General features: G+C 51.0%; 1 pseudogene; it reads left to right on the top strand.

Annotated features, from left to right (window-relative positions):
- The first annotated feature begins 10,722 nt into the window (after nt 1-10,722).
- On the top strand, nt 10,723-11,584 carry LOC113241509 (40S ribosomal protein S2-like; annotated as a pseudogene).
- Nucleotides 11,585-14,440: the final 2,856 nt, after the last annotated feature.

The raw sequence follows: 14,440 nt of genomic DNA, 5'->3' as shown, positions 1-14,440 counted from the left end.
AGTCAGCCTCAGGCAATAGTGGGCCAAGAAATTCCCCTTTGCTTTAAGGACACCCAGTCCATTTTGTTAGGTTACGTATTTGGGGGCGAGAGGAGGGGGGATTCTAAATAAAGCAGCCATTCCTACAGCTCTGCTCACACACGCAGTGCGCAGAGGGCCTCAGCTGCCAGAGGTCTCCGCTCCCTTCCAGCAAAGGGACTGTTTCTGGAGTCTGCCTGAGCCCAGGAGCACTTTATGTTCAAGGGAGAACTTTACTTTAATCAGTGGTGAAATATGACCCCCGATACGTCAAAGAGGATGACAATTCATTCTTGCGGGATTCGAATCAATACCCCAGCATCTCCCGAAGAGCCAGTAATTCGCATATATTGTTTAATTGCTTCTGTTCCATTTCAACCCCAGAATGGTCTTCAGGAGGAGGGGAGGGCAACCACAGCTTCTGATCTTCAGAAAGCAGCTGGGAAATGACGTGGCCAGTGTGTCGCTTTGTCAGATGATGCCCCCCCCCACGCCACCAGCAGTGCCCCCCCACCCACCGCCCCTTCTGTGGGAGTCACTAGGACCCTGTGCCCCCACGTGCTAGCAGCAGGTGTTAGCTTCCAGCACACTGGAATTGACCAGGGAGAACAAGATAAAGGTATTCCATTAAGACCGCTAATGTTTTTCCCCCGTGGGCCACAGTTAGAACACTCAAAATGAGGGTATCCACACGGGCGGAACAAGTCCCGAGACCAGTCTCACATCCGTGCGATCCCGAGGCACCATTTGGTTTGGGCGCCTGCTTCCTGGAAGGTCCCTTTGACCCAGTGCCACTTAAACTCCTCCAGCCCCGAAGGCGGCTTCATGATCGTGAGACCTGCTCAGCATAGGAAGGAAGAGTCCGCCCAGCTCAGGGATGTCAGGGCACGAACAGGAACCAAATGGGCCCCTTTCCCTCGAGCCCAAGCTAGAGAATCAAGCTCTCATTTCTCAGACCCTACTTACTCAGAATTTGTGTCCATTGACCTCGGTCTGGGCTGCTAAAATACTAGCATTAATTTTTAAATTAAATATAAAACTTATGGGGCACCCGGGTGGCTTAGCTGGTTAAGCATCGGACTTTTGATCTCAGCTCAGGTCTTGATCTCAGGGTTGTGAGTTCAAGCCCTGAGCTGGGCTCCATGATGGGTATGGAGCCCACTTACAAATAAATAAATTAATATATATATATATATACACACACACATATATATATAAACTCAAAACTTAAGATAGATATATATATCTATCTTAAGTTTTGAGTTTTCCAGAAGTTTTAAGGATCATATTAATAAATGTAAAAGAAATATTTGCTAAGAAATAGCATGAACAAGATTGCAGCACGCATATTTAACCTAATTTAACAGAACGAATTATTTTTTAATACAGAGAAGGGCCAGTTAATATACAACAGGCCAAAATCAAATCATCATTAATCATTCATTTGTTAGAACAGAGCTTTGGAGTTTGCGTGATGAACAAACGATCTTTTGCGCATCTCACTAGTGTTTTGTATGAACTTGAAGGTGGTACAACACAGCTGTTGAAACGAATGCTGTAACTCAGACTGTAAGACGCCTTCTGGCCTTACCCCAATTAGTCGGAATAATGAGCCTCACATATTTACATATGCATCTATCTAAAAGATGATGTTCCTGCGGGAACTTAGAACTTAGCTCGGACGTGCATGCACTTAGGAAAGGTTGAGAACAGGAGCAAGCCTGTTACTCGTCCAGGGACGCAAAGCTACCACAGAACTGTGTGGATCTGTGCAGCAAATGACAGGTCAGAGGGTAAGTGCCTCGGTTTCTAGAGACAGGATCAGTCACTTGGGCCCTACGTACAGGGAGAAACCTTTGCACAGTGAAGAGTTTGAGAAGAATGGGAGGGCTCTGATGTGAGGGGGCAGGGGGTTGCACCAACAGGGCAAAGCCATAGGGCCTCCCTGGGGCGATGACGGAAGGAAGAAATCAGCTGGATCAGAGTGTTCGTGCAACAGTACCTTCACCCCAAACAATGTTTGCAGTGCTTTTTAACAAAAGACATGAACACAATGAAAATCCTTAAAACCAGGTAGAATGACAAAATCGACTCAATGAAAAGGGAAGAGTAAAATAATTTTACAGCCTAGGAACTCTATTAAAGAGAAACGCAAACCTTAGCTCTGAGTCTCCTGACACAGTAAAAGTACTATAAATATAAAGAAATAAGGAGGGCAGGGTGGCCCGAAGCCATGCTGAGATGCTCCGACCTCTCCCCTCCTCCCAGTGACTATCGTCATCAGACCGGCTGGCCCTGGGTCAGCACTGACTGTCCCCATGCAGACAGCATCGCTGGCTCGTCCTTCCTTCCCCTGAGTTGTCCAGGCCAGGGGCCTGGGTGTGACCTGGTCTCAGTGCTGCTTGGGGTCCCGCTGGCCCTTCCCTGTTCTGGCCGCACAGCTCGGGGGTCACTCACACACTTCTGGCCAGATGCAGCTGCTGCGAAGGAGGCGGGAGGCTGGTCTTCGACAGAAGCGACCCCCGTCAGCTGGCCCTCAGTATTTCTCAGAATTTTTGGATCTGTGATGATTACATGAAAACCACCACTTACGGGGGGCTGCTGGGGAGAAGGGTGTTGGGGCGAGAAGCAAGACAGAGATGGGATCGGCCTGGAACTGCTTCCGATCTGGCTGAGATCTTGAGACCACCCAGTTCAGGAGGGACCAGGCTGGCCCTCTGACTTGGGAGCTGTCTCTTCTGCTCTACCCTCCCCCAGTCAGAAACTGCAGCTCTGATGCTGGGGGCCTTCCCGCCCGCCTCTGAGTCTCCTAACACCTCCTGTCCCACTGGCATTGCATCCATTGCTCTATTTGACTTCTACTCATCCTCTGTCCATGCTCTCTTACCTGCTCTGCCTGCAGCTTTGCATTGCGAACCTCCCCGGCCTTCCCGGTTCATCTCCCCAGTGCTTTTCACTACCACCAGCTCCAACCTCTCTGCATCACCCTAACACGTCACGGGGCTTTCTCCGAGGGGGCCAGAGAGCGGTGAAATCATTTCGACAAACAGGAGGTATTTAGGACCTTCCCCTGTGTGTGTGCAGAGCTGCGAGGGGCCCCCCAGGTTCCAGAGACGCCTGCCTGCTTGTCCGGCCCTGGCTCTTCTGTGTCTTCCCCAGCAGGCCCCGCCCCCCACCCCACCCCCGCCCACTCCACACCCGGCTTAGTCTGTTCGGGCCGCTGTAACGAGACACCACAGTCTGGGTGGTTTATAATCCACAGATATCTATGTCTCCCCTCTGGAGGCTGGAAGTCCAAGGTCGAGGCCCCACCGAGATGGTTGGCGCCTTCTCCCCGTCTCCTCGCTGGCAGAAGACACAGAGAGGGCTCTGGGGTCTCTCTTACAAGGATGCTGATCCCATTTGGGGGGGTCTCCACTCCCACGACCGAATCACCCCCAAAGCCCCACCTCCACACCATCACCTTGGGGATGAGGTTTCCATATACAAATTAGACAACAAACGTTGTCTAGAGCCCCCATGTTTCTCCTCTGTAAGGTGTTCAGTGCCCTCCTGGGGCCCCCCTCCCTACCCTCCTCCAGCAGAACCTGCTCGCAGGAAAACACCCGATTCCATCCTTCTCAGAACTGAAGCCACCCGTCCCCTCTCCCCTGGGGACACACAGTGGCTCAGCTCTTACTGCAGGGAGAGGATCCAGGCATCCAGCCCAGAGAGGGAGAGCTGGCCCAGCTTCCCCCACATGCCCTCCCCACCCCGACCTCCTACCCACACCCTGCACTCAGGACAAGACAAGTGGAAAGCAGGGCAGTGGACGTCTTTAGCCACAAGTGTCTGCATACCAGCCAGAGAGGCAGGGGACTGGGTCTCGTGTGGCAGAAGCAGTTTACCAGGGTGCGTTTCTACAGCAAGCACAGTATACGAAAATCACCAACTGCCAAATGGCCTCCAAAACTGCTTAGAGACGCAGTGTATTCAGCATCAATGTATGGGGACACCTGGGTGGCTCAGTCGGTGATGTGTCTGCCTTGGGCTCAGGCATGATGCCAGGGTCCTGGGAGCAAGTCCTGCATCGGGCTCCTTGCTCAGCAGGAGCCTCCTTCTCCCTCTGTCCCTCCCCCCTGTTTGTGCTCACTCGTTCTCTCTCCATCAAATAAAATAAAATCTTTTTCTAATAGTGTCTTTTTTCTCCTAAAGATTTTATTTATTTATTTGACAGAGAGCAGTGAGAAAGCACAAGCAGGGGGAGAGACAGAGGGAGAAGGAGAAACAGGCTCCCCACTGAGCAGGGGGCCCAAAGCAGAGCACGATCTCAGGACTTTGGGTTCATGACCTGAGCCAAAGGCAGAGGTGTAATGGAATGAACCACCTAGGCACAAAAACACAAGTCACAAATGAAGAAGAAATATTTGCGAGTCATGTCTGATAATAGATTTGTATCCAGAATCATAAAGAACTCCTTCAACTCTTTGAAGAGATAAATGACCTCGTTAAAAAATGATGAAAGATTTGAATATTTGAATAGATGTATCATCAGAGAAAATATGTGAATGGCTAGTTAGCTCATCGTAAATTGTTCAACATTATTAGTGTATTAGAGCGATCAAAATTAAAACCAGTACATACACACTAGAATGGCTATAATCAAAAAGGTTGATAATACTAAGTGTTGATAAAGATGTGGAGCATTTGTTGGCTCACAGACACATGAAAAAATGTTCAAAATCATTAGCCATCAGGGAAATTCAAATCAAAACCACACTAAGATACCACCTTACGCCAGTTAGAATGGCAAAAATGGACAAGGCAGGAAACAACAAATGTTGGAGAGGATGTGGAGAAAGGGGATCCCTCCTACATTGTTGGTGGGAATGCAAGTTGGTACAGCCACTCTGGAAAACAGTGTGGAGGTCTCTTAAAAAGTTAAAAATTGAGCTACCCTATGACCCAGCCATTGCACTACTGGGTATTTACCCCAAAGATACAGATGTAGTGAAGAGAGGGGCCACATGCACCCCAATGTTCATAGCAGCATTGTCCACAATAGCTAAATCGTGGAAGGAACCGAGATGCCCTTCAACAGATGAGTGGATTAAGAAGATGTGGTCCATATATACAATGGAATATTACTCAGCTATCAGAAAGAACGAGTTCTCAACATTTGCTACAACATGGACGGGACTGGAGGAGATTATGCTAAGTGAAATAAGTCAAGCAGAGAAAGACAATTATCATATGGTTTCACTCATTTATGGAACATAAGAAATAGGAAGATCAGTAGGAGAAGGAAGGGAAGAATGAAAGGGGGGGTAAACAGAAGGGGGAATGAACCATGACAGACTGTGGACTCTGGGAAACAAACTGAGGGCTTCAGAGGGGAGGGGGGTGGGGGACTGGGATAGGCTGGTGATGGGTATTAAGGAGGGCACGTATGGCATGGTGCACTGGGTGTTATACACAAATAATGAATCATGGAACATTGCATCAAAAACTGGGGATGTACTGTTTGGTGACTAATATAACAAAATAAAAATTATAAAATGGGCAAAAAAAAATGTAAAAAAAAAGAAATGTTTAAAAATGTGATTATTAAAAAAAAATCTTTTTCTAAAAAAATCAATATATCATCCAGCACAGAATGCAACACAGCCCGTCCTCCGCTGGACCAGGACACACACGTCTCCATGAGAACCTGTGCATGGACGGCTGCTCTCAGCCAAGTACCAGATGGTTCTGCAGGCTCTGGACACTCACTGGCTGGGGGCCGCCCATCACAAGAGGCAGTGGCAGGTAAGACGACTGGCCCCAGCCACACCAAGTGCATCCCTGCGACCTTGAGCCCTCATGCAGAGGAGAGCACCCCCCAGTCCCCCAGGTTCATGTCCTGCCAGCACACCAAGCCCAGGGGCAGCTCTTCTGCCTCACTCATGCTCTGAGCTGCCCTCATCTCAGGGCGGATCCCAGCCTCTTGCTCCGGAAAACGCTCACCTGGAATTTACTCTCGCTCTGGCCAACTTGGAAAGTAAACTCGAGTGTTTGACAGGCCCTCATGTGTGGCATATCGGTATGGCCCCAGCATTTGAGTCACATACAGAGTGTGTGTGTGTGTGTGTGTGTGTGTGTGTGTGTGCATGAGCCCCTCACTCTGCTCTGTCGTCCTCCTTCCTCTGGGTTTTACTTGCATTTGGGAGGTCTGGTAACACCACGTGTGCCCAGATGGGTACCACCATCTCCCAAGTTCTACGTGCCCTGCCGAGGGTTGGATGAGGGTGCAAAGGTCCTGGCACTTTCCCATAGATAGTCGTGGAGCTGAGGGAGAGCCCCCGTATGGGGAAGGGGCTTACCCAGCCCAGGCTGGAGACCCCCAGGGGTGCTGGCACCTGAAGATGCTCCATGGGAAGCAGGTGCTGCCTGCAGGGGGATAGCTGAGGACACATCCCTGAACCTCGGAGGGAGATCACACAGTCACTACTTTGTTGATGCCACAGAAAAATAGCTGTTTGTTACAGGGGTTGCTTGGGAATTGCTGCAATATATAATTTGCTGCTGTTGGTCCTTAGAAACTCATAGAGGCAATTTATCAATCCAGATCATTTGCCTGTGAGTATTGCTTTCATTAGTCACAGTGTGGACAGCTTTTGAGTTTCTGAGATTTCTCCCACTTACACACATTTATGATCCTGTAACTCTGGTCCTGGGTGTGGAATGCTTTCCCTCCCGACCACCTCCGAATCTTTGGCTGATCCTTGGGCAAAGGGGAGTGAAAATACACACACTCGGGCTTAACCAAACACTAGCTCCTGGTGATACCACGTGCTTCCTGAGAAAGGGACGCACACATTATCTGGGCCTGGCATTCCAGGGACGAGCTGCTAGGACTGATCGCTGACTCATGTGGCTCCCACTAGGAGTCCCCAGCCATTGATGGAGGGCAGACGGCCAGACGACAGGAGGACGCGATTTGCTACCCCCAGAATGCCCACTCCTGGGAACAGGTGAAGAGTCAACAGAAGCTGGGCACACACGTGGTGACGTTGACAGGGAGGCGCAGCCCACGGGCACAGGAGGCCAGTCTCCTCACAGATCAGGGAGCTGAGACCCAGAGGGTGAAATCCCTGCTGGCTACCGCTGGCAGAGCCAGGTGCTGGGTGTGCTTCCAGGGTGCTTTGTGGACCCAGTTGTCAACGTCTGTGAACGTAGGCTCTGACCCAAGGCCACTGGTGAAAGGCAGGTACCCACCCAGGGATGCCAGCAGGAGCTCTGTTCCCCTGAAGCCTCAGTGCATAAAAGACCCTCTGGTAAACCTTTAGCTGCCCTCCATCTCAGTCTGTGTCAGAAACAAGTCTCCCCGTGGGTCCCAAAGCACTGAAACCAGAATCGCTAACACTGCATTGAGAAAACATCTCAGATGCCAGAAAACCACCATGAAACATGGAGGTCCACATGGGGTTCCCTAGGGTAATTTATGAGCCAGCTACTTGAGGAGGGGGGAAAAGACAGCTCTCTGCCTTACGAGGTTCTCCAGATAGCACTGCCCTTTTATTCAGCTGCTGTCTAAGAAGCGCGGGGCCAAGGACACCATAAGAGAAAAACCACCTGCTCCCAAATCACCCGATGGTAAACACCAGGGCACGTATGAGGGGCTCAGAAACACCTACTTGATTCTTTCACGGGGCTAGCGAGTAGTCAGGCTTCTCCAGAAAAACAGAACCAATAGGAGAGAGACGGAGACAGAGACAGGGGGAGAGAGAGAGAGAGGAGGGGAGATATATTTCGGACATTGGCTCACGCAGTCAGGGAAGCTGCTGAAGACCCACCATCTAGGAGTGCCCATGTCCGAGGGCAGGAGAAGATGGCTATCCCAGCTCAAGAACAGAGAAAGACTTTGTTCTTCCTTCGCCATTTTGCCCCATTTGGGCCCTCAGTGGATCACACAGCAGTGAGGGCGGATCTCTTAACTCAGCCTACTGAACCCAATGCCAATCTCTTCTGGAAACGCCCTCCCAGACACACCCAGAAAGTACGCGTTACCAGCTATCAGGACACCCTTTGATCAAGTCAGGTTGACACATAAAATCAACCATCACAACGTTCTTTTTTTTTTTTTTTTTAAAGATTTTATTTATTTATTCGACAGAGATAGAGACAGCCAGGGAGAGAGGGAACACAAGCAGGGGGAGTGGGAGAGGAAGAAGCAGGCTCATAGCGGAGGAGCCTGATGTGGGGCTCGATCCCAGAACGCCAGAATCACGCCCTGAGCCGAAGGCAGACGCTTTAACCGCTGTGCCACCCAGGCGCCCCCATCACAACGTTCTAATTAACCCTACTGTGACAGTCATTTCACAGTATATACGTGTATCAAACCATCACATTGTACCCCTTAAACTTGCACAATGTTGTATGTCAATGACGTCTTCATAAAGTCGGGGGGTGGGGATTAAACATCACAGCTACCATTCCATTTCCACTTTCCTTAGAAGTCAGAAAAACTAGATCCTGGTCCCAGGCATGGTAATGCCTAACTGTGTGGCTTCAGGAAAGTCACTTTACGTCTTTGAAAATTTCAAGGGTTGGGCTCAGTTAGGAGTCACAGCTGAATGTCCTCAGGGGCTGGACAGGAGTGACACTGTGTGAAGAAGGCAAAAGTGTAAGACAAAAAGGAATGGTGGGGATTGGGGTAAACAGGAGAGCCTACACAAGCATCACTCTATGGACTAAGAGAAACAAACTGAGGGCTTCGGGGGCGGGGGGAATGGGATAGACTGGTGATGGGTAGTAAGGAGGGCACATATTGCATGGTGCACTGGGTGTTATACGCAACTAATGAATCATCGAACTTTACACCAGAAACCAGGGATGTACTGTATGGTGACTAACATAATATAATAAAAAAAATTATAATAAATATATATATAAATATTCTTTAAAAAATGTTAGCGCAACCCACAGGAAACACTCCTACAGGCTACAAATCAGCACTCCCAGAAGTGTGTGGTCTCTGAAGGTTGCTGTACATAAAACTTCTCAGTTCTAGGATCTGTATGAGGTAGGGCAGATTATTCCCCCAAGATATGTTTCAGTCAGGATATATTTGGTGGTCTGAAATACAAATCCACACAGCTACCTCCAGGAAAGGGGGTTTATGATGGAGTACTAGGTTTCAGGAATCCCAAGAGAAGCTAAATAGGGCCAGGGTCACCTCCAGAGACCCCAAGAAAAGGATTCCGTGAACTTTCGGCCTCATGCCTCACCAGTGATAGGACGAGCTACCCTACAACTGATGGCTTCTTCTCTATCCCCCTATCCTCCATTCGGTCTCTAAGGGCCCACTTTCAGATTCCAAAGGGAGGATTCTTTGGACCTCTCCCAGACCCAGTGCCCAGCCTTGGCCAAGCAGCCATGGCCAAGGAGGATGAGTTCACATGGTCAATCACAGCTCTGCAAGCACAGCTCTTTATGAGACCGTGGGAGGGAGTAAGCAACAGAACATCCCAATACAAGGTCAAAATGGAAAGGATGGGTTTTCCCAATTATGTTTTTTCCTGAACATTTCAGATATTCCCTAATGGCACCGTCTTCCTGCTAGTTCATGGATAAAATCTCTCCTGGTCCTCTTGGTAGCTTTGCATCCTACCAGCGTCGTAAGGTGCTCCCTGCCCTGGGCCCTCCCTGGCACCTGTCGGCTGGGTGGGAAGGGAGCCCCGGAAGCTGAGCGTATATCGTCCTGTGACCAGGAAGGAATGGGCGCAGAGCAGCTTTGCCTCCACGTCATTCATTCTCAGCACATAGGAGATGTCATGGGGCTTTATGAGTGCTAAATCAGTTTTATTGGCCATATGATTTGATTGATCTTGTTAGTCTTGACAAGAAATCAATTGGAAAAAAATATATGTACCTTCCCGGAATGGGCTCTCCATCTTAAGGTAAAAGAACAATGTAACAAGCGTGGAGGAAGATCCAGGGAGCAGCCTTGGTAAAATATGACCAAGCCCAAGGCCCTGGAAGACGCTGCTCTCTGGTCTCCGAAGCCAGAAGGAAATGAGGAGGGAGACACACGAAAGGGATTGGGAAGTTCAGGGATGTCACGTCCAGATGAGTCTCTCTGAGTTTCAGAAAAGACACGCGGCCATGTGCCCACACGTGCCCCAGGCTCCTACCGCGACATCACGGGGGAAGAGCCCCCACGGAGCCTCCTAACCTGATGACTAGAGTAAGACTGTCTTGGGTCCAAGTCATCCTGACTCTGCTGTTCCCTAGCTGGTGACTTTCCCTTCTCTGCCCCTCAATGTGCTTATCTGTTAAACAGGGGTAGCAGGACCGACCACACGAGACCACCGTGAAGAAGAGCGTGAGGTTGGCGTGGGCAGAGCAGAGCACGCCCCGAGCACCCACACGGCCCTCTGCTCCTGGGGGCCCAAGGCACGTCCCCTACTTCCTCTGACCTCTAGTTCTAAAGGCAAATCTGGTGCTGGGTCAGCAAGGGCCAATGACTCAGGGGCTATGGAAGCCAACAGACCCAGGTTCGAATATTGATTCCGACAACATACCCAGCTGTGCCGTCTTTGTTTCCCGTCTCTGAAAGGATCGTGCCTCAGAATCACTTGTAGTGTGGTATTCGTCTGCTCTGTATTCTGGCTGCCATAAATGAAAACACGAACAAGGTGGCTTAAACATCAGAAACTGGCTGCTTCTCTGAGAAAACGGCAAATGGCCAATGACACTGGTGCTATGGGAGGGCCCAAAGGGCCGGGGGCCCTGGAATGGGAGGCTTTGGACACGGCACCCAGGGTCATGGCCATGGCCGTGGGTGTGGTCGTGGTCATGGGCAAGGCCACAGAGCTCACGGAGGCAAGGCTGAGGACAAGGAGGGGATCCCCGTCACCAAGCTGGGCCGCCTGGTCAAGGACATGAAGCTCAAGTCCCTGGAGAAGATCTCCCTCTTCTCCCTGCCCATCAGGGAATCTGAGATCACTGATTCGTTCCCAGGGGCATCCCTCCAGGATGAGGTTTTGAAGACTATCCTGGTGCAAAACACACCCGTGCTGATCGGCGGACCAGGTTCGAGGCATTTGTTGTCATTGGAGACGACAATGGACACGTTGGTCTGGGTGGTCAGTGCTCCAAGGAGGTGGCCACTGCCATCAGTGGGGCCATGATCCTGGCCACACTTTCCAACATCCTGTGCGGCAAGGCCACTGGGGAAACAAGACTGACAAGCCCCACGCTGTCCGGAGCAAGGTGACAGGCCACTGCGGCTCTGTGCCAGAGCATCTCATCCCTGCCCCCCGAGGCCCTGGCACCGGGTCAGCCCCTGCGCCCGAGAGCCTACTGAGGACGGCCAGTCTGACCACTGCTGCCCCTTGGTCAGGGACTGTACTGTCCCCTGGGCGACTTCACCAAGGCTACTCTGATGCCATTCCCAAAGCCCACAGCTGTCTCACCCCCTGAGATATCTCTGGAAAGAGACCGTGTTCACCAAGTCTCCCTATCGGTTCATTGACAACTTATAAAGACCCACACCTGAGTCTTGGTGTGGAGGACCCAGGCTCCAGCTGTGGCAGCCACTTAGTTATATACAAGAAAAATAAATGAATTCATGCCCGTTAAAAAAAAAAGTCAGAAATTGGCTTTCCCACAGTTCTGGAGGCTGGAAGTCCAAGATCAAGGTGCTGGCCGATTTGGTTTCTGGGGAGAGCTGTCCTCCTGATTTACAGCCAGGCACCCCCTCGCTGTGTCCTCATGGGGGGAATGGCCACTAATCCTATCAAGTCAGGGCCCCACCTGTTTCCCCTCATTTATCCTAATTGCTTCTGTAAATGCCCTATCTCCAAACAGTCACGCCATGGGGGCTTAGGGGCTTCAACATATGAATTTGGGAAGAACACAATTCAGTACATAGCAAGTGCTTATTAAAAACACAGAGTGCTGGGCCCCATCCCAGGCCTGCCCAATCAGAGCCTCTAGCGATGGGACCCAGGAGGGTGAATTCTTAACAAGCCTCCTGCGCCTGACCCTCCTTCCTGCATGTTGCAGGTGGGCTGGGACTGCCCCATCCCCTTCATGACGTCCCCTCATACCCTTTGTGAGCACTGAACTACCGAAGGGGCCCTTGTAAGACCCCAATGCACCAGCAGCACGTGTGACGATGCACCAGCTCTGGCCCCTCTTCCAACCTGGGCCTCCTCAGGCTGCTGCCAGGGGAGCCCCCGTGGGCTTGAGAATAAGTCACAGGGAGCTTTCAGAGATCCCCTAGCTTCAAAGGAGATACACAGGAAGAAATCAAAAAGCTCCAGGACAGCAGAAGGCAGCACCAGCCTGCCTCGTGCAGACACCCATCACCCCTACACCCGCCAAGACTCTGCCGTACTTAGGTTTTTTCTCACTTTTAATCATTTTGGTCAGACTTTAGGAATTCACCCTCAGAGTCCAATAGGTCCTTTGTGCAGGTGAGGAAACAGACTAAGAGATCCAGGAATTCTGGTTTAAAATCAATTTGGGTCTCTAGCAGTGAAATACAGACTGAACAAATGAGAGAGTGGTGTTTCCAGAATGGAAACAGAGAGAGAATTCCAAGGTTATTAGTCAATTACACATTTTGTGAATTGAGTGAACAGAGCACCTTTTGGTTCCACAGCCCCAAAGTGATGGCATGGGTGGAGGATCGGGCGGGGAGCAGCTGCCTGGCGCACGGGGCACTTCTCACGATGACAGTCGGGCGCGGAGTCACCATGGCGCCCATGCTCCGCCTCTACCGAAGGAACCTGGGCTAGGAGGTGGGACAGGTGCAAGGAAAGGGGGGAAGGATCAGGAAGAGAGCTTCCTCTAGATTTCTAAAACACTGCCCTTCGCAATGATAAGATCCCACCACACACTGACCAGGACAGAGCAACAGGAACGGTGGTTCTTTGCTGGTGGGGACGCGAACGTGACAGCTGAGTGGTTTCTTAGAAAACTGGCGATACTCGTCACACAGCGCAGGAATCGTGCTCCACGTCACATTTGGTCACCTGCTGCTGCTGAGAAGCCACACTGCGTGTACCTACAGGTCAGCTGATACCCTGGGACGCGGGGCCCCTCCAGTGGCCTGAGAATCAGGAGAGCCCGGCCCTCCAGAAATGCATGGGACTGACGCCATGTCACTGCCCTTTTCAGAACAGTGTCTGCACCCGAAACACAAAGAAGCCAGGCGGACTGCTCTCTACAGCTCCCTCCACCCCTCGCCTCCGCCATCCTCAGCGCCTGGCCAGGTTCAGCAGTGTGCACAGACCTCCAGCCTGGAACAGACACACCCGGTGTACACACACACACATGCACACACACTCGCACACATGCATGCTCTCACACATGCACACACACATGCACATACACATGCACACTCACACACACATGCACGCTCGCACACACGCACACTGACACACATGCACACTCTCACACATGCACACTCTCACACATGCACACACACATATGCACACTCACATACATGCACACTCACACACCAACTCTTACACACATGCACACTCACATACATCAACTCTTACACACACACAAACTCATGCACAGAAGCACACACACACATCCCTCTGGGAGTTAAACTCACTGAAGGTGAACGCGAAGTGGTCTGGGAGAAGTAAGATCTTTAAAGAGAATCTCTAAGAAAGCCCCTAGAAAGGGTTTTCCACTCCCCCCACACACAAAATGGTGTTTGGAGATTAAAGGAAGGGGTAACATAAGCCGAATTTATACAGAAAATACAGTCAGACTTGCTCCCCCACGGCAGCCAGCCTCCTGCCCCCATGCTCTGCAGCCAGCAGGGGAGGCCCCCCTCCCGCCTCCTCCATCGTCCCCAGAGACCCCTGCGCAGGAAGGGCTTCTCAGCTTGTGCTGGCCTCCATCACCGACTGACTCACAGACGGGGAGCTGCCCCCTCCCCCAGCATGAACAGCCTCCCCCCGCCCCGGGCCCCAGCGAGCCAGGCCCACACACAGCTACGGCCTGATCTGGGCAGCCCCAGCTGAGTTTACCAGACCGTACAGTGAATGTAATTTTCAGTCAATGTCCTCCGTCAGAAAGATATTTCTCACTAAGTGACAATATATTTCAGTCAAGGGGTGGTCACCGATTTAGTGCATTAGTGCTTGGGTCTAAATCAGCTGCTGCGCGTCTGGGCGAGGTGGCCATATGTCAGGCTCAATGGGTAGTGTGTCCGGTTCGGTGGGTGATCTATGGGAGTCAGCTTGATGAATCTGGTTTAGCAGGTGATCTACTTCCATTTCCAGCCAGTAATTATGTTTTAATGCGTGATGTATCCTTTTCTGGATGAGGTGTATTAAATCCCCGATAACTGTGTATTTATTTCGCCATGTTATGTATGCACACAGCCATTAATACACATTTCAATGTTTAATGCATCCACTCTGCCAGGCCA

This window comes from Ursus arctos, unplaced genomic scaffold (assembly GCF_023065955.2).
Source record: "Ursus arctos isolate Adak ecotype North America unplaced genomic scaffold, UrsArc2.0 scaffold_3, whole genome shotgun sequence".
Lineage (NCBI taxonomy): Eukaryota > Metazoa > Chordata > Mammalia > Carnivora > Ursidae > Ursus > Ursus arctos.
This window is presented reverse-complemented; position numbering and strand designations above follow the sequence as displayed.